Raw genomic sequence first — 24,343 nt, 5'->3', positions numbered from 1 at the left:
AAATGTCTGTCTCCATCCGCTTGCTCGTTTTGATGGTCCTAGGTCTCCCATCGGGTCAATGGCAGGGAGATGCACTAGGTCACAGCAGATTTATGGACAGATGGGATATTCAAAGCTTGTTTCCTAAGACTCCTGGTGTCCTGTCCCAGGTGCAGCTTTAGTAGTCAGGCCCTGAGGTGGTGAGACCATCACAGTACCTCACTCTCATCTGCACCATTACTGGGGACTCAGTCTCCAGCACCAGTGCCACATGGGAGCAGATCAGGCAGCCCTGAGAGAGGCTGTGAGTGGATGGGAAGGAGCTTCTACAGGTCAGAGTGGTTTAGCGAATACACACCAAATCTCAGAGATCTAGTCAGCAACCCAGACACATCCAAGAACCAGTTCTCCCTGCACCTGAGTTCTGTGACCACTGAGGATCCAGCTGTGTATGGCTGTGCAAGAAGACACAGAGAGAGAAGTCAATGTGAATTCCCACACAAACCACTCTGCAGCACAGGGGTGGGGTTGGACTGAAGGGAATTTGGGGCAATGGGTGTGCTCAGGCCCAAATAGCACAGGCCCAGGTTCCAGGAGCAGGTACAAGTGAGAGCACAAATAGGATGGTCTGCTGTGTTCTTTAGTTTATTTTGTTAAAACAAAATTTGGATTTTAGCAACAGATTTAGCAGGAATTTCAGTAGGAATCATTCTATTTTCTCTTAATTTAAAAAAAAAAGATGACGCAGCAGCAGTAGTAGTAGTGGTAGTAGTAGTAGTAGTAGTAGTAGTAGTAGTAGTAGTAGTAGTAGTAGTCGTAGTCGTAGTAGTAGTAGTAGAACAACAACAACAACAAGAAGAAGAAGAAGAAGAAGAAGAAGAAGAAGAAGAAGAAGAAGAAGAAGAAGAAGAAGAAGAAAAAGAAGAGGATTGTTGTAAAGCTTTAGAAAGGAAATAGTAGAGTAAGGTAAAAAGTTGTGAAAAGAGGAAAACAATTATATTCCATGAAATAAGTGCTAAAAAGTGGTGAGGTGGAAAACTGGAAAGACCAGGGGTAGAGTGTAGGGATGGCCTCATTGGAGTGGACAATGATTTCTCTTCACTACAGTTTGCTGGGTCATTCATGTCTGTGCCCTCAGGTTTCAATCCATTAATTTCAAAGGGAAACTGTTTTCAAATCTCTCTTGAGTGGTTCACCTGCCTTTGCTTTATGAAGCATTTTATGTTGTGTGACCATTGGCTTATATAGAAATACATCCTTTCCAGCCTCTTCCCTAATATCTGGTTGATTTACATTTAGAAAAATCAAAACACAGTGAGTCTATTCTGAGACGTTTCCAGAGGAGAGCGCCTGAGTGATTCAGACATGATAGTGTGTAGATGCTTCTCTTGATCACATGGCTCATTGTGATTGTCCTTGTTTCCTTGGGTCTATCTCAGTTGCAGGTATAGAGGCTGGACCCCAAACACCCAACTCACTGCTGTCCAGTCACTTAAGAATATTAGAAACCCTATAAGGCTCTGGTTCTCAACCTATGGTTCGAGACCACTTGCTGGGGGGGGGGGGGGCAGGGGGATGAGCAAACGACATTTGAGGTATTTACTCGTGCCAACATGGCTGGTAAACACATGTGGGGTTAAATGAGGGCCTGAAGGATAAATGGCTCGATGATCCTCACCTTTCTAGTTCTTGGGTCTCTTGCTTTGCGATAGTCGGACTAGGGTGCAGCTGCCTTGGCCAGTTCCCTGTTTCAGCTGTCAAGGCTCACTTCCTGCAAGACATCCCCAAGGAGAAGCCACATAGACCTACTGCAGTGCAGCCCTGGGTGCTGGAGCAGCCGTGTGGAGACCCCCGCCAGCTCTGAGATGCTTACAGGTTCACTGATTTGGCTTTCCTCCTTCAGTCAGTGTTATTGCCTGTCTTTTGTGAGATATAGGAGGACTTTATGGATTGGTGTCAGACATATGGGTTAATCTTGGACTTGTGAGCTTGGGTAGCACTGGATTGGGATGTTTTCTTGCTGTGCACTTAACCTTTATATAAAACTCTCTCTTATACATGAATTTCTGTAGATTTGTTTCTCTAAAGTGCCCAGACTAGCACAACCCTTTCACAGTGATCACCTAAGATCATCAGTAAACACATTTTCCAATGGTCTTAGAAATCAAGACACCACTCCTCCATCCATCTCCAGGTGGGTATGCACTCGTGCAGATACACCCACATATGGGTAACTGGTGTGATGACATCATCGCGCCTACCCCATACAAATACAAGTGTATGTGAAAGGGTTGGCACCATAATGTGCTTAAGCGGACCAGTAACACATGTGTAGAGAGCAGCTACTCTGTAGAGATCAGTTGCTTTGTTGAAAGCAGTTAGCTACTCTGCTAAAAGCAGCTACTGTGTTGAAAGCAGTAGTATTGGAGGTAAAACGACACTTCATGAATTATAATTATTGGGTAAATGTAAAATCCTGTACCGTGAAATCATCAACTACTGCAAAAATATGGGATATCTGTACCATGGCAACTTAATCCTGATGCTGATTGGTCTTGTTAAATTCAGCTATGGTTGATATGAATACTACTCCCTTGTGAGAGTAACAGGTATGTAAAAAAACACAAACAAACCAAAACCACAGAATGGTAAATCACAGGAAACTTTAACGAACTCTATTGACTGAACTGTGCCATGTATCACCTTTTGTATTATTAAAGCGATTGTTTTATATTATTTTCATTAGAAAACCATGCCATGACAATGAATCATGTAGAGAAGAATGTTAACAAAATAAAATATAGCGAGGATTTTTTACAGTATGTATTTATCTCAATATTTACAGCAGGAATTGAGGAATCACAATGTGTTATTTGTTGTGAAGTTCTATCAGCTGAATATATGAAGCCAAAGAAACTATAACGCCATTTTGTTAGCAAGCATCTGTGTTTGCCAACAATTATACCAACTATTTTAGAAGCAAAGCTCATGGACTCAAGAAAGCCAGACTTGACACTGGTGGCAAAACCACAAACCAAACGTTAACAGCCAATGAAGCTTCATACTTGGTGGCACTCAGAGTTGCCAGAGCTATGAAACCTCACACCATTGCTGAGGATTTATTGTTGCAAGTGACCAAAGTCATTGTTTGAGTTATGATTGGACACAAACTTGTTATGAAATTGAGTCAATTTCCTTATCTAATGATACTGTCCGCAGAAGAATAGGTGACAAGTTTGCTGATATCCTTTATCAGGTCATCCCGGAAATTAAATCTGCTCCACTTCCAATATTTAGCATCCAGTCACTTCCAATATTTAGCATCCAGTTTGATGAATCTACAGACATTGCAACCTGGTCCCAGTTACTGGTTTACCTGAGGTATATTAATGATGGCAACTTTAAAGAAGAGTTTCTTTTTTGCAAACCTCTTGAAACAACAACTACTGCAGATGATGTATTTGACACAGTAGGTTCATTTCTGAAAGAGCATAAGATCTCTTGGGAAAAGTTTATGGAGTTTACTCAGATGGTGCTCCAGCTATGCTAGGATGCCTACCTGCATTTCAACGTTTGGTACTGAATGAGTCACTAAAAGTCAACGGACTTCACTGTATGATTCATCGGCAAATATTAGCAATGAGATGCTTCCACAAGAGTTACAAGAAATAATGAATAGTGTCATAAGTTCTGTCAATTTTGTAAAGGCGAGCACTTTAAACAGTTGACTGCAACTGCAGAACGAGATGGATGAGCACAATAATGCTCTGCTATTTAACACGGAAGTAAGATGGTTGTTAAGAGTAAACGTTTTAAAACGTGTTTTTGAGCTTTGTGATGAACTCAAAGCATTTTAAAATCAGAAGGCAACAACGCAGTTCAAAGCACTTTTCAGCGATCAAAGTAAACTACAGAAAATAGCTTACTTGGTTGACACATTTTCCATCTTGAATGAGTTAAATTGATCACTGTGAGGAACAAATGCAACATGACTTGATTTTCTGAAAAGATCTGATCATTCCAAATGAAACTTTAGCTTTGGCACAAAAAAAGGATGAAAATAAAATTTATATGTTGTATCTGCTTTTTTTGAGGAACATGACATTGAACCATACAAAAGAATGACGATGGTCATTCCTATGAAAGAACACTTGCACATGCTTGCAGATAAAATTTCATTGTACTTTCCAAATCTACCTGACATTCCATTTGCACTTGCTAGACACCCATTCACAGTCAAAGATGAAGATGCTCCGGAGACAGTTCAAGAAGTGTTCATTGAACTCATTAACAGTGAGTCAGCACAAACTGATTTCGCTACAATGCCAGTTACAAAATTCTGGATCAAGTGTTGGCAGTCATATACCTATCTGAGACCATCTTCTTCCATTTCCAACAACATATCTGTGAAACAGGGCTTTCCAGCTTTTTGGTTATCAAGTCTAAATACCAAAGTAGACTTCGTTGTGCTCTTGCAAAGACTGAGAACTTCTGATCTGGTGAGAAGGAAGGTTTCTCAGCATTTGCACGCACGCTGGCTTTTTATGCATACAGTCGCAAAATGTAGCAATGCAGTTTATTATCATTATATTAGACTGTTAACCATGCTACACCATGCTTCAAGACAAAATTTCATTTATTTGTAATCAGAAATAAATATTTCACAATACATAATTACATATTGTTTTTGTGATTAATCACTATGCTTTCATTATGTTCAATTTGTAACAAAGAAAATGCATCCTGCATATCAGATATTTATATTACAATTCTTAACAGTAGCAAAATTACATTCATGAAGTAGCAAAGAAAATAATTTTATGGTGTGGGTTCTCCACAACATAACATGAGGAACTGTATGAAAGGGTCATGGCATTTGAAAGGCTGAGAACCACTACTATTGGACAAGGGCTAACTGGCCGTTTTGGATTTCTGAGATCATAAAACTTTTCAGGATCATCTTACTCCGAAAGAGTAGCTGGCAGTTTTTAACTGAGGACCATGCAGCTAGTAGCCCATTGTATAATCCACTACACCATCAGAGCTTCTAGGTATAGAATCTCTTCCCTTTCATTTTCAACTTTTCAGAAAGATGCTGGGATCTGAATCAGAATTGCATTATAATTATAGATCACTTGTGGTGTGTTTGATATTTTCACAAAGTAAAATTCCCTATTAAAGAGTATGGCTAATTTTTCACTTTATGTCTTATGGTATCCTGTAGTACTGTTTTTAAGGTTTTCTTTGTACAGATGTTTGTTTTTCTGCCCAGGTTTTTTCCATTTTATCTTATAGGTGGCTCTTGTAAATGGTATTATTTTCTTGAATTCCTTTCCAGAGCGTTCTCTGTTGGTACATGGAATCCAAATGGACTTTTCTATATTGACCTATGGCCTGTGAAATTGCTGAACATTTCATTTGGATGCAATGATTTTCTTGTAGGGCCTTGGATTGTCCATGTTTAGAGTGATACCATCTCCAATTACAGTTTTACATCTTTGCTACCATTGTCAGCTTTTATTAGACACTTGTTGATCAATAACTGCCATAAAGACTTGCAGCATATTATTAAATAAAAGTGGTATTAAATGGTATCCTTATCAGGTGCCAATATGTAAAGGGAAAAATTTAATTAACTATGCATCAAGCAAAATGTTTGTCATTGGCATTGCATTTTGCTGTTTAAGTCAAATTAAATCATGTCACTCTCATAGAAATGTTAGAGAAAAAAAAGAATGAAACACATATGGGTCCTGCTTCCTTCTCACAGTTGTCAAGTTTGAGCTTAGTTGCAGTTACTGTGATGTTCTATGTTGTTGAAGTTCATCCTTTTTTCAATGATATTTTGCTTTATCAAGCATGATGTCCTTTAATGGACAGATCTCTCAACAAATTTCTAATATACTTAAAATGAAATTTTCATAGTATCCATTTATGACAAGCATTATAATTGTACAACTTCTAAGCTACAATTGACAGTGCATCAAACTATCAAGTTCTTCACTAGCACTATAATTAAAATGCATCATTTTACTTTTAAACAGCCTCATTCATTTTTCAACTTTCAGTGGCATATGAGACAATTAAAAATAAAATAGCTTGGATCTGGTAAATATTAGTTCTCAAATAGACACTGCTTTTTAAATGTTTAAAGAGGTCCTGGGAAACAAATATGCCCAGGGAAACACATCACTTGTCTATGGCTTCTGTGTATATTGATTGAGGTCCAAGTGAAATGAAATCCTTGACAACTTCAATGATATCTCCATTTTTCATGGTAATTTGTATTGGTCCTATAGTGAGGATTTTGGTTTTCTTTCATCGAGCTGTATTCTGTAGTTAAGGCACCAGTCTCTGATCTTCATCAGTACGTTTTTCAAGTCAGACTACCTTATGGCATGCAGTATTAAGGCATCTTCACACTACAGGGAATTAATAAGGCTTTCACAAATATTATTTCCGTGCTCTTCTATATTTAGGACAACTTCTTAGATTATTTTCTTTTTTTAACATTTTATTACTCATACAACTCTTATCACAATTCATACGTATACATACATCAATTGTATAAAGCACATCTGTACATTCTTTGTCCTCATCATTTTCAAAGCATTTGCTCTCCATTTAAGCCCTTTGCATCAGATCCTCTTTTTTCCCCTCCCTCCCTGCTACCCCTACCTCATGAGCCCTTAATAATTTTTAAATTATTATTTTGTCATATCTTGCCCTATCCAGCGTCTCCCTTCACCCCTTTTCTGTTGTCTGTCCCTCAGGGAGGAGGTCACATGTAGATCCTTGTAATCGGTTTCCCCTTTCCAGCCCACTCACCCTCTACCCTCCCAGTATCGCACCTCACACTCCTGGTCCTGAAGGTATCATCCACCCTGGATTCCCTGTGCCTCCAGCTCCTATATGCACCAGTGTACAACCTCTGCTCTATCAAGGTAGATTTCAGATCATGATAGTTGGGAGGTGGGGTGGAGGAAGCATTTAGGAACTGGAGGAAAGTTGTATACTTCATTGGTGCTACATCGCACCCTGACTGACTCATCTCCTCCCCTAGACTCCTCTGTGAGGGGATCTCCAGTGGCCGACAAATGGGCTTTGGGTCTCCACTCTACACTTCCTCCTTCATTCACGATGTTAAGTTTTTGGGTTTTTTTTTATGATGATGCCTTATTCCTGATCCCTTTGGCACCTCGTGATCACACAAGCTGGTGTGCTTCTTCCGTGTGGGCTTTATTGCTTCTGAGCTAGATGGCCGCTTGCTCACCTTCAAGGCTTTAAGACCCCAGACACTATCTCTTTTGATAGCCGGGCATCATCAGATTCCTTCGCCACGTTTGCTTATGCACCCGTTTGTCCTCGACAATCGTATCATGGAGCTGTGCAGCCAATGATATGATTTTTTGCTCTTTGATACCTGAAAACTGATCCCTTCGGGACCACGTGATCACACAAGCTGATGTGCTCTTCCATGTGGGCTTTGTTGCTTCTGAGCTAGATGGCCACTTGTGCACCTTCAAGGCTTTAAGACCCCAGACGCTATCTCTTTTGATAGCCGGGCACCATCAACTTTCTTCATATTTACTTGTTCAAATGCTTTGGCTTCAGCAATTGTGTCGGGAGGGTGAGGATCATAGAATGACAATTTAATAGAAGAAACTATTCATGTATTGAGGGAGTGCTTCAGTAGAGGCCCAAGGTCCTTCTGCCACCTTAATACTAAACCTATAAATATAGACACATAGATCTATTTCCCCATCCTCATATATATATTTGCATGTACATGTCTTTGTCTAGACCTCTATAAATGCACTTTGCCTCCTAGTTCTTTCCTCTATTTCCCTTGACTTTCCTCCTGCCCCACTATCATGCTCCATCCCCACCTGGCTTACAGCTATACCTCTTCTTTAAGTAACCTTGCCCTTATCATTCCCTACCAGGCCAGCCACTCCCCACCTCGCCACCAATTTGGATCCCATGTTGCTCCCTTGTCCCTGGGTTTGTTAACACCACTTCTTTACGCCCAATCTCCCCCTATCCCAGGTACCCCCAGAACTGTCGGTCCCTTTGTTTTTCCTCCAGATAGTTCATCCAGCCTGTCTCATGTAGACAAACCTGTGGAGATAATAACATGCACAAAAATAAGACAGAGGAAAACAAAGCAACAGTATACAGCCAGACAACAAAACAACAACAAACCACTGACAAAGAACAAAACAAAACACATCAAGATAGAAAAGCTTGTAGTTAGTTCAAGGTTCGTTTGTTGGCCTTTAGGAGTGTTTTCCAGTTCAGTCTGTATGGGCACCACGCCCTGGCCCCAAATCCACTTTCAGCATTCCCTGGGGACCTTGCCACTCCATTCCCTTGCTGTTCCGCTGAACTCTCCCAGTGATTTGCCTCAGTGTGGTCGGATCAGGTCAGGTGCAATCTGCACACTGTGTCTCTGATGCTTTCTCCGGTAGCGCCATTGGTCACTGAGGGGTATCATGTCTTATAGTGGGGGCCATGTTGTCCTCTCTGTGGACTGGCTGCTCTAATCAGGAACATCATCCTCACGGCCTGGTGGGCAAGTCTGTGCTCCACTCTCTCCTCCTCCCCTTCATCTGCGCCCGTGTGCTCTGATCCGATATATCCTTCTGCCCGAGCTGTAGAATCAATGTCGTCCTTTGAAACAAATTCTTCTTGGGGGAGGGGCAGGAATCCACTTAATTTTTGGTGTTGGGGCCAGCCTCCCAGACCTCTCCACTGGTTCCCTACTCCACTCCGGAATGCTGCATTCACACCTCGCGGCACTGGGTGGAAGTCTGGTCCCACTTTCCCTGTGGAGATATAAACAATACCCTCCCCTTGGGTGGGTTAGTGCCCCATGCCCCAGCTCACCTTTTCTTCCTTATATTCATCCTTTTATTTTTCTTTCCCCACCTCCTCCCCAGTTGTCTACTATGTGCATCCCTGGTTTTGATCTGGTCTCTGCCATACTACACAGTCTTCAACCCAAAAATGTTAGTATATAGTAACTTTTTCCCCTATGCCACATTAGCATTTTTTTTTTAATATTTGCCTCAGCAGGATCATGTTTTACTTTTCCTTTTGTACCTGACTTACTTCACTTAGCATGATTTCCTCCAGTTCCTCCCAAGCCGGTATGTGCATCATAGTTGAGTTTCTTTCCCTGTGATCTATCTTTCTCAGAGTGGTGTGTTGAAGTCACCCACTATAATTGTCGGGTCTGTGATTTTTTCTTAATCTTTTGGAGTGTTTGGTTGACATATTCAGCTGGTCTCTCATTCAGGGAATATATGTTTACAATGCTTAGTGGTTCATTGTCTATGATTCCCTTGAGCATTAGATAGTATCCTTCCTTATCTCTTTTTATGGTTTGTACTTTGAGGTCAATTTATTCCGAGATTAGGATTGCAACCCCTGCTTTTTTTGTATTGCTGTGTACTTGGTAGGTCCTTCTCCAGCCTTTGATTCTCAGCCTATTTTTGTCTGTAGCCTTGAGATGTGTCTCCTGTAGGCAGCAAATGGATGGGTTGTGTTTTCTAAGCCATTCTGCTAGTCTCAGTCTTTTAATGCCTGCGTTCAGGCCACTGATTTCAGGGTTATTATCTCCATCTGTGGACTCTGTGATGCCATTTTATACCTTTTGTGTTGGGAGTTTTCCTACTTTCCTTTCTCATTAGTGTGTGTTTTTTGTGTGTATCATTCTTGACTTCTTTCCATCCTTAAACCAATGCTATCTTGGGGTCTCTTTTCTCCTTGTTGTGCTCTGGGTGAAGTTGTTCTATGTATTGGTCTCTTATTTGTGCTTGGTGAGTGTTGTTCATCTGCCCATACTGAGTCGGCGAGGATCTTTTGTAAGGCTGGGTTTGTTGTAATGTAATTTTTGAGTTTTTCCTTGTCTGGGAAGACTTTTACTTCTCCATCGATCTTGATCGATAATTTGGCTGGGTAGATATTCTTGGAGTTGCGTTGTTTTCCTTCAATTTTTGGAGTAATGTTACTCCACTCTCTCCTTTTTTTCATAGTTTCTGCTGATAGGTCTGAGCATATCCTTATGTGGGAACCTTTATATGTGACTGCTTGTTTTTCCCTGGCTGCTGTCATGATTTTCTCCTTTTCCTCAAAGTTGGATAGTTTAACTATTATGTGCCTTGGTGATTTCATCTTGGGGTCCTGTCATGCTGGTGTTCTTTCAGCCTCCTGGATGGTTGCCTGGTTTTCATTCATTAGGCTGGGCAAGTTTTCCTCCAAGAATTCTCTCGCTATTGTAGCAGATGATTCTTTGTTGTGTCTTCCTCCGGTAGGCCAATAATTCTAATGTTCTGCTTCATAGCATCAGACATAGCTCTTAGGTTTTCTTCAGCTTCTCTGATGCTCTTGTTAGATTTTTGTTCACGTTTATTAAAGTCTGCTTGGCTGTCCTCCAAGACACTGATAGGGTTCTCTGATTCCTCCAATCAATTTTCAAGGAACATGATTGTGCTATTGTTTTTCATTATCTCCTCGCTAAGCTCCTGTATCGTTTCATCCTTTTTCTGTATTGTTTCCCTCATATCCTGCATGGCTCCAAGCAGCATTCTGAGTTTCTTTGAGTGGCATCTCAATGTCTGCTTCTTCTATGTATGTTGTTATGTTCAGGACATCTTCTGCCTTTGTCTTTTTTTCTCCTGTTTTTTTCGTTGAAGTCGTTAGGGGTGATGGCTTTTTGCGTTGAGTTATTTTAGAGGGACCAGGTGCCATTTTCTAGTCTCTCTCTGGAAGACTTACAGGAATGCTTCTTCGAACTGCCTACAGCTGATTTTGCTATGGTATTAACCTACCACTTTATCTTCCTGTGGCTTCCCTATCAGGGGAGTACCCCAGATGGCAGGTCGGCTGCCTGCCCCAGTGTTGCACAGGCTGGGCTGATGTTCCTGTTATTGGTTTGAATGTTGAAAAGTGTTGGCTGAGCTGCCTTATGTCCCCAGGTACTCAGGCAGGAACTCCCTGGTGAGAAGTCTGAGGAGTATCCCCTAGAGAGCAAGCAGGCCTTTCCCTAGCCTTTGGCTATCTAAGCAGGGTGGAGCTCACCTAGCTGGGTGTGGCCAAGGCGCAAATGCCCTAGGGCAATGGGAGTGCCCCATATGTCTGCAATGGAGCATGAGAGAGCAGGGTAGGAATAAAGAGCAGGGGGAGAAAAATTAAAATGTTAGACTAGACTCTGCAGGGGTATAGGGAAGTGAGGGAAGCAAAAGCAACTATGTAGCTGAGTCCCACTCCCTGCCTGTGGAGCTACAAGGGCTTACTCCCTGCCCCAAGCCCCAGCTGCTATCCACAGCTGAGCCCCAAGAGTCGCAAGAAAGCTGCTGAGCAGCCCCCAAAGAAGTGGGGGGACACAGAGCAGAGATGTTAACAGATGCAGCAGTGTAGCTGAACCCTGATCCCTGCCTGTTGGGCTGTGGGGTGTTGGGTTTAGTCCCTGCTCAGACCACGTAGGCACCGCAAGCTGTGGCCATGACATGAAAAAGCTCCTGTGCAGCCCTCCACGGCTGTGTTGGAATAGAGAGCAGAGATATAAACAGAAGCAACAATCAATGTAGCTGAACCCTGATCCCTGCTGGTGGAGCTGCCAGGGTCCTGTCCCTGCCCTGAGGCAGGCAGGGGAAAACTGTGGCTGTGTTTAGACCAAGCCCTGCTACAGGCTCCAAATGGCCCCGGCTCTGGCAGATACATTGGCTGGGCTCCAAATGGTCCCGGCTCCAGCAGTTACAGCGGCTGGGCTAAGGTCAAGCCCCCGGCGGCTTCCAGTGATGTAAGCCAAAACCCACAGCCCTTCAAAACCCAGTGGATATGCGCCTACTTATCTTTATGATGCACCTCCTGCGATCCAGCAGCGTTGAATTTCCCTCTAAGCAACTCTCCTGGGCTGGATTCTGCAGAGTCCCCCTGGCATGTGTGACTACGTTGCCATCGTCCTGTGGGCTCGAACTGATAGTCCTTAAATTGGGGATAGGATTTAGTGCAAGCCCCAAACCCATTCCTTGATCTATTACTTTATTACCTTTTATTTGATAAAATTAAAATTATTTAACTTGGCAACCACTGTATAGGTCATATTGTTCCATAGTTCAATTCTGTCCAAACGAATTGTGCAATTTCTTGCATACTCATACATGTTTTCCAAATGATAGGGTTCCTTCCTAGACTTCTTCAAATCATCTCCCTTTTTTCTCCTCCACCCTTCAAGCACCCTAAAACCTTGTTATGCTTTCTTTCCCTGTGGGCACAACATCCCTAGGTTTCATTTTCTGAAAAATAACCAAACAAATTACACTGCTTCAAGACGGTGAGCTCCAATGGCGGCACACCTGTGAGAAACAGCCTAATGTAGATGAGTATAAGCAGACTGCAACAGAACAGCCACACAGTTGCCAGGATAATACGTCTTAACACAGCACACTTGCTGTACCAAGACTTGTTTGTTAGACAACCAATAGTAGACAGCTCTTGGTACAGCTATTTTCTTCAACCCCAGACACCATGTGTTTTCCAGCTTAATTCCTCAGGTTACAGTGAGTCTGGGGTAGAATCCAGTTCCCCCAGTGGAGTTCCCATTTGGGGATCCCACAGAAGCAGCTCTGCAGCATGACTTGTACTCTGAGAGTCAGGATTCAGTTTCCCACTGTTCTGTGACATCTGACCTGGCTTCCCAGGTAACCCCAGAGTCCTAAGTCAGCTCTGCTCTCCGAGTGCAAGTCATGAAATACCCTCCCTACCTGTTGATCCGAAGAGCACCTGCAGTCTCTCCTTACTCCACTTGGCTGTCAGCTCTCCTTTCCCACACCCGAGCAGACACGCACTTACGTTCACCCAAAATTGACTGTTCCATCTCCCCTCTTCAGTGCTGCCCACGCCCTACCATCACTAAGCCTCACCCCTTTGAGAGGGCCACCACCCTCTCCAGGGGACCTCACCCCAGATCCATATTGCTACTACTCAGCATCCTGCCCCCTTTCCCCCACCAATGGATCCCAGCTATCAGGAGATCAGGAAGTGTCCTCTGGCCAAATGACCTCCACTATACTTACCTTGACCAGAGGATTTGTGGTTCATGGCACTGGTCCAGCTCTTTCCCAGGCGATCTAGCTCCTAGCCAGAGGGCCTGATGATGTGCAAACTTGAGCTTGTGCCCTTTCTGCGACTTTTTCCAAGTGGAGTGAACTTAAATAGCATTTGTCCTTTTGTGCTTGACTAACTTCACTAAGCATGTCTTCCAGATCCTTCCACGACTTGAAGTGTTTCAATGCTGCTTTTTAGGGATTCATATTATTTGTGTGTTTACATCAGAGTTGTTTTTTAATGTATCCACTTTTCTCTTGATGGGAATTTAGGCTGTTTCCAGCTTCGTGCTATTGTGAACTGTGCTGCAATGATCATGGGGGAACACATGTCTGTTCGTCATCTCTTTCTTATTTCTTTGGGGTATATGCCCAGTAATGGTATTGGTGAGTCAGATGGTAGTTCAATTTCCATATGTTTTAGGTATCGCCATATCTCCTTCTATAGTGGCTGTACATATTTACATGACTACTAGCAGTTGTACAAAAGTCCTTATCCCACCAGACCCTGTCCACCCTTTATTGTTCTGTTATGTTTTGTTTTTAAATTGGGATACATTACTGGGCTTTAGTTGGTATCACATTGTTGTTTTGATTTCCAATTCCTCAATGACTACAGACCTAGAACATTTCCACATGTGTTTATTAGCCATTTATCTATCATCTTGTATGAATTGTTTGTTCAGGTCTTTAGCCCATCTTATCAAAAGTTTTTTTCTTGCTATAACCTTGTAAAATTCTGTGGATCTTAATCATTAGTCTTTTATATGATGTGTCATTACTAAATATCCTTTTCCAGTCTGTGGGCTCTCTTTTTACTCTTTTATTAAATAAACTCTATTGATTTACACAAGTGTTTTCTTTTTCATAGGTCCCATTCATCTATGTTACCTTCTATGGAGTATGTTTCTTTTGTTAATTCTGCCAACCCATGTATTCCCTGGACTAATGATCCTGCTAGCTCTGGATTTTACATGTAGGTGTTTAATCCACCTGGAGTTATTTTAGTACATAGAATGAGATATTTCATTTCATTCTTCTGCAGGTGGTTATCCAGATTTTCCAGCACCATTTATTGAGGAGGGCACCTGCTTCCCATTTAATGTCTTTTGGGCCAATGTAAAAATCAATTGTATGTGGATGTTTTTATTGTTGGGTTTTCTGTCCTGATTCATTGACCTGAGAATATTGGTCTTTTAAAATAAATTTATATGCTGTTGGATTCTATTGACCAGGGCTTTGTTGAGGATTTGGGCATCTATATTCATGAGAGATACCAGTCTGTATTTCCAGAGGTTATTGTGGTTTGGGGCAAGGGAGGAGTATAACCAATCCACTACAGTCCCTTATGTACCCTGTGAATTATTTTTAGAAGAGTGCACTTTTATTGTGCTTATAACAGTGGTTTCCTAAACAGCTCAGAATTATCCGCTGTTTATGCGTGGTCCTGGGGTGTCAATTTTCTATTACAATGAATGGCCCAGGGAGGAGTGTACATTCAGAAGTGGATCAGGCTACAGTCTGGGCACCAGTTCTGAAAGGTACCTGGCCTGTGCAGGACAAGTGCCGGAAAGCTGGAAATACCAGGTCCTATTTCTACTAGCACGGTGAGGCATTTTGTGATTCCTTTCTCAAAGCAATATAGAAACACCTCCACCGACACCTAGCCCTGCACCTGGCAGATTCCAAGCACTCCTGTTTCCCCAGTGCTGAGACTCTCTCCACGTGGCCTGATCTAATCATCTGCAGGAAGGAGCTGGGCATAGCTAGGGATTATCACCAGTGGGAGCTCTCCTCCCTCTGCAGACCATGTGGTTCACCATCAAGCCTCCAGTTGTCTCTGCAGGCTTCTGTGGGATGATCCTGAAGTATCAACAGTTCGGCCGGGAGTTGCCACAGCACCTGCAAGGGAAGCAAAGCACAGGAAGGTGCTGTGAACTCCGACGGCATGATTGAGAGCACAGCTGTGCTCTCTGTGGATAAACCAATTTAAAGGACACCTGGTATTATATCCCAGGCCCCAACCCAGCTACCTACCTGCAAATTTGGCAATCCCACAGCAGTGAGCTGTTCACAGGGCCGATCCAACACTTAGCTTTCCTTTTAAATATATTTTTTCACTTGCTTTGCTTCAATTTAAAGGTAGATGTACAAAAATAGCCTTATTCTTCCTTCCAATAGTATCCCCCTCTATTGTAATGTAAGGTCAACTTAACAGCATGAATCTGTTAAACCATTGTCTGCGGTCCCCAGCAAAAGCACAGTTTACCAACAAATACTGCATGCAACAGTACTTTGCACACACAGAGAAGAGATGGAGCTGGCTCATCAGTAACGGGTCTCACTACCCCCAGCCAGCAGTCTCACTTTGCGGCCAGTGCAGGGATGTTGTTTTGTAAGCATCCTTCGTTTGAGCTGCTAAAAGAACAGTGTTCCCTCCTCACCAGCAAAGATGACAAAATAGGGCTGTGCTATGAGGGAGAATCTACTGGAAGGCAGGGAGTTAGTTTTGTCGTCGTCGTTTGTATTCCTTGTAATATATTTAACAATCAGTTTGGGGAATGTTAGCATGTGTTCAACCAAAGGTAGAAGGGGCAGGCTGTAGGACACCAGACCTAAAGAGTATGTTTGAACACAGAAGCCCCTGAAAAGGCAGTGATCCAGCAAGGTCACCACATCCCAGGAGCCAGACTGACATAATTGATCCTAAACACAACTGGTTCAGTCCTGGACTCCAGGGAAGGACAGAAGAGTACACTTGGACTGCCTTCTTCCTCAACTTGCAATTCCTTTTGGGTTCACCTCAGATGTATTTTGCAATTGGGGGTAATTCTCTTGAGTTTTGTTATGTGTATTTCTGTTTAACAGTATACGAACCCAGAATTGATAAATGTATAGAGGCAGCAAGACAAACAAGGATTTCTTGGAGATACAGTGGGGCAATGGGTGGGGTAAAAGGGAGCCGATATTAAAAAGTTCAAGAAAGATGTTTTCCTCCTGCTTGATGTGATGGAACTGTGGGATGATATGATATCTATGTTACTATGGGTAGACTAGAGAAACAAATTCATAGACACTCACGTCCTTGAGAAATAGCTTTATGTACAAGAGAACTCAAATATCAAGAAAACATCCCAGCCCAGTCCAGATCAATTCCTTAAGTCCAATCTTAGACCATATGTCCGATACGTATTTTTAAAGTCTTCTTCAGACTCACAAAACACATGCAATGATGCCAAATGCAGCAAGAGCACAGGCCAGTGGGTGGGAAGTCTTCTGGATCTGGTGGCATTGTAAGCATCTCAGCGCTCGCATGGGTCCACGTGATTTCTCCAGCTGAGAGCACTCACATAGTTCCACATGTCTTGTCAGCTGCAATGTCTCCCAGGAAGTCAACAGAAAGAGACAGAGAGAGACAGACTCCTACATTCAAGGAGGAATGAAGGAGTTCCCAGAATCCTCAGGAGGCCACTCCAACACAGAGGCCACATTGGCTATGATCTGATTAACTGGCTAGACTCCACCCCTTCACTCTTAATCCTGTGAAATTGACAAATGATTATATGACGACCACAGCTAACTATAAGATGGTTTGGGCAAAAAACAAATAATCAAATAAAATAATAAACATAGACTATTTCATTATGAAATTTTTTATTGTAAATTCAGTTATTGGTTTATATCACAATCCCTTTCCTGTTCAATATTTTAAAGTTTTTGAAATATTGTACTGGCAAGAATTTCTGTCCGTTTGCAGCTATGTGTGCAAAACTTTCTGTCATGTATTGGAACATATTTTTCTCATGAAACATGCAACAAAATACTATTTGCAACATTCTTCTCAGGTGTAGTTCAGTGGCATTAGAGTATTGTTTTCAACAATTAAAAACATCTGCAAAATTTCCCATCAAACATAACAGAAAACCACCCCCAAAATAATTCTGACTAGAAACTTTCCCCTTAACATCAAATAATTAACTAAAACGTTCCAGTTTCAATTATTTTGAATAGAAGCCTGATTTAAATACTTCCCCGTTCCTCTGTAAAGAAGGCAGCCTAAATCCTGTAGAATATCTTTGTCTTTGAGCCAGATTTTCTTTACCAGTATTTTTTGTGGCGTATATCTCAATATCAAAATCTGTATAAAGAGCTATGTCTGTAGATCATACTTCCTTTCACTGTATCCAGCTCACAGTGTTTGCAACTTGTAGCACTCTCTACCTCTAAAGCTTTTCCCACTGAGGGACCAGAGGTAAAAATAACCTCAGGGAGAAAGTTGACTTGCAGGGGTGCTTAGGCCCCACAGGAGCCTGGATACAGACTGCAGTTAGAGCTGCTGTGCTGACCACTATGGTAGCTCCAGTGCCCGTGTTTGGAAATCTGCAGAGACAACTCCAGGTAACACTCCTGACCAACAATCTGAATGCTTATGACCAGAGAAAATGTTACTGTGTGCCCCACAGAAGTTGGAAGACTGTGTAAGCCCAGGAAACACCTCTCCTGTATGTGATGGGTTGCTGTCAGCAGGGGACTCAGAATACCCATCACCCACAGAGGGTACTAATCCATGGGAAGAAATATGACCTTCTTAAGACTTCTGTGGGTTCCTGTTTCCCCACAAATAACCTTGTTGGTAGGAAACACTTTTTTTCCAATATTAAACATGGACTATAACGCAGTATATTTTATCCTTTCCCAAATATTCTGAAATGTTATAGGGGAAAGGAGTTTTAGGGAGACATATACTTGTTTCCCTACGTGGTCAAAGGAATGAAAAGATTCAGGTAGGCCTAGTCTTGATTCCATTGCATGGTAAGCATAGAGATTGTCTTTAATTTCACCAGATCATCTGTGTACTTCTGATGGTAATAGATGTAAAGCTACATTAAACTTAAAATCTGCACAGATGTCCGCATGATTGGTAGAGTGAAGACCTCAAAGAGAGGGCTGTGTTCTCTCAAGGACTCCACCAGCATCACTTTTCTAGTGTGAGTCCCAGAGGCAGGGGCCCCATTCAGCCCTTTCCACCTTTACATACCATGCACCTCCCACACGCAAATGCCTGACAAGAACCCAAATAAAACCACAACATGCAAGGACTTAAATTCATAATCCTTCTCACCTGGAGAGCATTTTCTGGGTGTCACGAATCTTATCCACATGAACATGAAGCATGTGTGGGTTTTCCTCTTTCTGGCAACTCAGGGTGGTGAGTGGTTCAGGGAGTCAGACATGAAGTCTGGGAGTGAAGAATCGGGGCACATGACTCACTGGGTTTCTCTCTATCCCCAGCTGTATAGGCCCAGGTGCAGGTACAAGAGTCAGGCCCTGGACTAGTGAGGCCCTCACAGACCCTATCTCTCACTTGTGCGGTCTCTAGATTGTCTTTAACCAGCTATCATGTGACCTGGGTCCACCGGGCTCCAGGAAAGGATCTGGAGTGGATTGGGATAATATGGGAGAATGGGGGGCACAAACTATAATCTAGCTCTCCAGTACTGAGTCAGCATCACCAGGGATACATCCCAGAACCAGGTTAATTTAAAACTGAGCTCTGTGAATCCTGACGTCACGGCCATGTATTACTGTGCAAGTTACACAGTGATGGGAACTCAGTGTGAGCCCAGACACAAACTCAGTTTCAGCAGAGACAAGGGAATGAAGGCAGTGAGGCTTTCCTCTCAGAAGCTGTGGTTTCCCCACCTTGTCAGCATTTCTCCAGGGACTACCGTGTATAGTCTAGGGAACCTTCATGCATCTGAGGAAGAACATGCACTCTGTGGAAGTCTGGAAGGTCATCTGTCGCCAAGATGGTGGGCCATGTCAGTAGAGGGACAGCAACACAGAACACGGGTACCCATATGGTAAGTCACAACTGTCCGTTCACACACTTGGCCCAGGCCAAACTCCAGCACCTCTTCCTTTGTTTTGAAAGCTTTGTTACACTAACTCCAATGAAAGTTTTTCTTGTTGAAAATTTCTCATGATTAACGAGATCTGATGTCCACATATAAGATGTTCCACATTTAATTCATGCAAAGGGCTTTTTTCCTTTTGTCAAATCTCTGATGTGCTGTAAGGCATTGTGTCTGGCTGAAAGCTTTTCCACATTCATCACATATATGGGGTTTCTCTCCAGTATGAGTTCACTGATGAACAGTAAGAGAAGCCATCCAGATAAAGGCTTTTCCACATTCATGACATACATGGGGTTTCTCCCGAGTGTGAATTAGCTGATGAACAGTGAGAGAAATCTTCTGGATAAGGCCTTTGCCACATATATAGGGTTTTACTCCTGTGAATTTTTATATGAGTTTTGAGATTTCCTTTACGAATGAAGCTTTTGCCACATTCACTACATTTATGTGGTTTCTCTCCACTATGAGTTTGCTGATTAATAGTGAGAGCAGTCTTCTGGATAAAGCCTTTTCCACATTCACCACATACATGGGGGTTTTCTCCAGTATGAGTTCGCTGATGAACAGTAACTTTACTCTTTCTGATAAAAGCTTTTCCACATTGACTACACACATGGGGTTTCTCTCCAGTATGAGTTCGCTGATGAACAGTGAGAGCATGCTTCCGAATAAAGGCTTTTCCACATTCACCACATACATGGGGTTTCTCTCCAGTATGGGTTCACTGATGAATGGTGAGAACATTCTTCGTGAGAAAGGTTTTTCCACATTGACCACATACATAGGATTTCTCACCAGTATGAGTTCGCTGATAAACAGTAAATTTACTCTTCTGGCTAAAGCCTTTGCCATATTCACCACATACATGGGGTTTCTCTCCAGTATGAGTTCGCTGATGAACAGTGAGAAGAGTCTTCCTGATAAAGGCTTTTCCATATTCACCACATATGTGGGGTTTCTCTCCAGTATGAGTTTGCTGATGAGCAGTGAGATCACTCTTCCTAGTGAAGCCTTTCCCACATTCACTGCATACATAGGACATTCCTGCCACATGAGGTTCCTGATGTCCCTTGAGGTATGATACACTGTGAAAATTTTTCCCACATTGCAAGCATTTTCCTAGCTTTTGTCCTTCATGACTTTTTTGATAATGTTCATTGAGTTTGAACATTTTCTTGAATATTTGCCCACACTGACTGCATTCGTAGGTCTTATCTAGTATACCAATAATCTGGTGTTCATAGAACACAGAGTCTTCAATGAAGGTTGTTCCACATTTATCGCCTGTGTGTAGTTTCTCAATTTCATCAGACTCCTGATGCTGAATGCACTGTGACTTCATGAACCTGGGTGGTTCACACTCAGGGAATTTCATTTCAGTATTAAATTGCTCTTGTTCACTGTGGAGAAAAGTTTTCTCATCTTCTGTATTTTGTTGCTTCTGTTCTGATTTAATTCCAGAATGATTAAATCTGATTTTACATTTTTTTCATGTAATCCAAACATCTCATAAGTTTCCTTTGGAGGAAAATTATTTTTATGCTGAGAATATGTATTACATTTGTAGCACCATTCCATTCTGTCAATGCATCTTTCACACTGCAAGTGCTCAAGCAAATGATCATCATCTTTCTGGATTTCTATAAAAGAACACAACATTGACTCTTTTAAATATCTTGGTTTTCAATGGACCCCATAAAATACACATTGATATAAAGTAGATCTTTAGTGACAACCCTCTTTTATGACTATAAATAAAACACTATGCTTAATGTTTATTGCCCATTGGACGAAATACAATCATGTAAACAATTCAAATGGTAAAAATAGTTACTATAGAAATCAGGTTGGATATGAAAGTGATAAATGGACACAGGTTTGATATTTGCTTAAAGAGGTACATGAATACATACAACAAACATAACAGAAGGAAGACATGAGACCAATAGACCACAGGAGTGATATGACTTGCTAATTCCATTTGGTAGAGGTTAAATGTATTCATTTAATCAATCTTTACTGAAAGATAACTAAGTGCTAGATAAAGTTGGGAATGCGAAACATGGCGAATATTCTACTTGGGAGAAAACCATTTTTACAGGTATATATGAAAGGGATTATGGTACAGAAACACATTCCTTATGTTTGTGGAGCCTGTATTTTAGCTCACAGCACTCCTCTTACAGTGCTGTCCTGTGGTGGCGTGCAGGTTGCTGTGATGCCAGAAGCACTGCCACCCAGTGTTTCAAATACAAGCAGGACCACCCATGGTGCACAGGTCTTAGTGGATTCTCCAGAAATAGGGACTGGGAGGAAGATCTGGTGATCGACTTCTGGAACATGAACCCCTCAGGTTTAATGGCAATGAAATAACACTGAACAAGTACTAAATCCTCAAAGTACAGTCAACCATAATGATGTAGATGGAGGAAAAGCTTTGGGGACCTTCAGTGCTTGACATGGCATGACTGAAAATGAGAAAAAATAGCTGCTAATATCCTCTAGTAAATGGAAAATGGCATACATGCAATATTGTCATGAAAAATTGCAAGTTGTCAAAACAAAATGGAATGGTAAAAATTGATAGTGTATGCATTATTCAACTTTAATAGACTGGTACTGGCTATTTTTAATTAGATAATCAAGTGGTTTATAAGGCTGAGATCGACAAATTCAAGAAGATTGGCATCATATTCATTATCCAAAAGCACACTGCAATATCTTCCCTGATGTATAATTTTGTCAGTGGTAGGCTAATATTCATATGCCTGCAAGCAAGACCAGTTAGTACAAGTGTTATTCAGTTTTGTGCACCAATTAAAGCAAACATAGAAGCATTCACAAAGTTGGAGAAGAGTCCCAGTCACATACTCTTAGTTAAATATCATCGCCACACTATCCTTTCATTGTAGTGCCACCTTAATGATACCTCATACAAGCGCATGGCTAATTACTATCTGCCAGCAGCTTTAACGACAAGAGCAGACATGTTGTTGTTATTGTTCTCCCCGCTCAGGAGACAATTACTCCACTCCACCTACCCTCAGCACTGGTCTTAAGTTGCTCATCCAATTATTTCAGGGATCCCGAGGCTAAAGATCCTGCCTACCTTGTTAGGTAGCTAGGTGTCTGCCTGTGTTTGTGTGGGAGGCGGGGGAGCTGCATGCCCTGAGATTATATAAATTGGTGAAAGAATGCAAAGCCTTTTTATTTCTGCCCTTCAATTACACACCAGTCCTTTAGGACCCATCCAGTGGGCATTTAAGAGAGAAAGAGATAATTGATTCCTTAAGTGACAGCAACAAAGGGAACCTGATTGCTTTCAAAGCTAGGCATCTTTCAGCTGAGAAGCAAGAAGTCAGGCACCTGTAGCAGCTGTATACTAACATCTTCCTGGAGGGCAGTTGGGGGGAAATCTCTGTCTGGAGATTGCTCATTAGCAGTTCTAGCTTTGGGACTTGTGGGGGTTTTCTTCCAGCACTAGAACTGGTCTTCCAAGCCCTGTGGTCAGGAGTACAGATATAAGGCTGCTGCTCACACTTTCATCCAGGTTCTGTTTACCACCACAATAATGAAATTGAGGGGAGAAGGGATAAAGGAGAGCTGATATCAAGGAATTAAAGAAGAAAAAGTTTTCAAACTGTGGTAGCTATTGTACAGGACTGCTCCATGTAATTGAACTATGGGAAGTTATGATATCTATAAGAGCTCCCAATAAAATATTTTAAAATATATATTGAAATTTTCACATGAATTTTTCAGCCTGACATTGATCAACCAAACAATCATACACACTGATAAGTGTAAAATTTGGGGAAAGTAGCAGTAGTTGGAAAATGTGACCTTAGTAACAGAAATGACACACAGGTTCACTGATAACATTTTGAGACTAATGATGAATTCATAGCAAATTCCTTATTAAACACCAGAAATGGAAACTACACATATGGATTTTCCGGAATGGAACAAATGAAAATCAAATCAACCACATCTACAGAAAGAAATGGTGGAGAAGCTTATAAGTCAAAACACGCCCAGGGGTTAACTGTGGAACAGATCATAAATTGCTCAAATCCAAGTAGAAGCTAGCCAAAGTAGCTAGAGCACAGCTTAGAGACTATGTAAAGAATAAACATGAGGAATAAAAGTCTGACTGAAGACTAATGACAGAGACCAGATGAGATGTGGGATGACATGAAAGGCAACTTACACATGGAAACCAAAAGGCTACTCAAGAGACAGAAAAGAAAAGAGAGCAATATTGAATGTACTATGCATTGTTTGAATAACAGCAATAAAACCTATTGGAATATACTGCAAAAATGTTCTTTAGAAGCAGCAACAGTCATCTTTCGTGTATTGGACCTGTTAAGAAGGGGTGGGCCTAAGGAAGGGACACTACATAGTAAGAAATATATAGCAGACATTGCTTAATTTAAAAAAAAACATGCCCTTTCCACTTACAAAAATTATTGGAGGAACAGACAACTTAAAAAAATCTTACAGGTAGAAAAAAATGTAAGGTACAGTGCTAAAGTATACTTTAAGCTGATAATTTTCTTGCTAGGAAGATGATTTTAGATACCCGGAAACAACAGAAGTCATAAATATATTTCACCAAAAGGAGTAAAATATGGGGAAATATGTCTGTTAAAGAATTCCAACAGAGAAGGCAAATTGACCATCTCTCTAAGAAAACAGAAAGAACTGACATCACCTGCATGAAGAAAACTTTAAAGGAACAGGACACCAAATGAGAATATGGACACCAAATCTTTAGAGAAACTCCAAGGGGGGAAGCTAAGGAAGCACAAAGGAGACCCGTTTATGGTGGGAGCTCAAGATGCAAGATGGTGCTGCATACTGCAAATGGATATCCATTCTTACTCAGTAGGGGAGGAATGTGCTGTATTCAGAGGACAGTTACTAATTCAGAGTTCTCTGTTTGGAGAGAAGTGTGCAAGACAGATTTTCATAGTAAAGTGGAAACATAAAAGAAGGGAAAATTTCAGAATGTTAAAGAAAATTATGGAAGCAAACACACTTAGTGTAAAACAAGAAAATGGAAATCTAATCTCATAAGAGCTACAGGTGTACTTCCCTCAACATCTTGGACAAGTGAACTCTCACATACAAAGTAGCACACACTTTTATGCATTTTCTGACACCTTTCATAGATATGAGGCCTTCTCCCTGTTCAATCAACTACCCCAGCCAATTCCCCTTAAGGTGTTTTGACCATGCATCTGAGAAAATTCCACTATAGTTTGCTTCTAATACCAAACACAGTTCTCTTGTTCCAATTGAGAGAAAGCTTCTGGGGTGACAATTAGA

The 24,343-nt window shown here is 41.7% G+C and overlaps 1 long non-coding RNA gene across 1 annotated transcript in view; it reads right to left on the bottom strand.

The window, feature by feature from the left end:
• Nucleotides 1-19,559: 19,559 nt before the first annotated feature.
• LOC142436143 (uncharacterized) overlaps nt 19,560-24,343 on the bottom strand; it is a 65,472-nt gene continuing 60,688 nt past the window's right edge. Inside the window, exon 6 of the long non-coding RNA XR_012781805.1 lies at nt 19,560-20,649. This is a non-coding gene — a long non-coding RNA (uncharacterized LOC142436143). The remainder of the gene's footprint in view (nt 20,650-24,343) is intronic.

The sequence above is a fragment of the Tenrec ecaudatus genome, unplaced genomic scaffold (assembly GCF_050624435.1).
Source record: "Tenrec ecaudatus isolate mTenEca1 unplaced genomic scaffold, mTenEca1.hap1 Scaffold_178, whole genome shotgun sequence".
NCBI classification, from domain to species: domain Eukaryota; kingdom Metazoa; phylum Chordata; class Mammalia; order Afrosoricida; family Tenrecidae; genus Tenrec; species Tenrec ecaudatus.
This window is presented reverse-complemented; position numbering and strand designations above follow the sequence as displayed.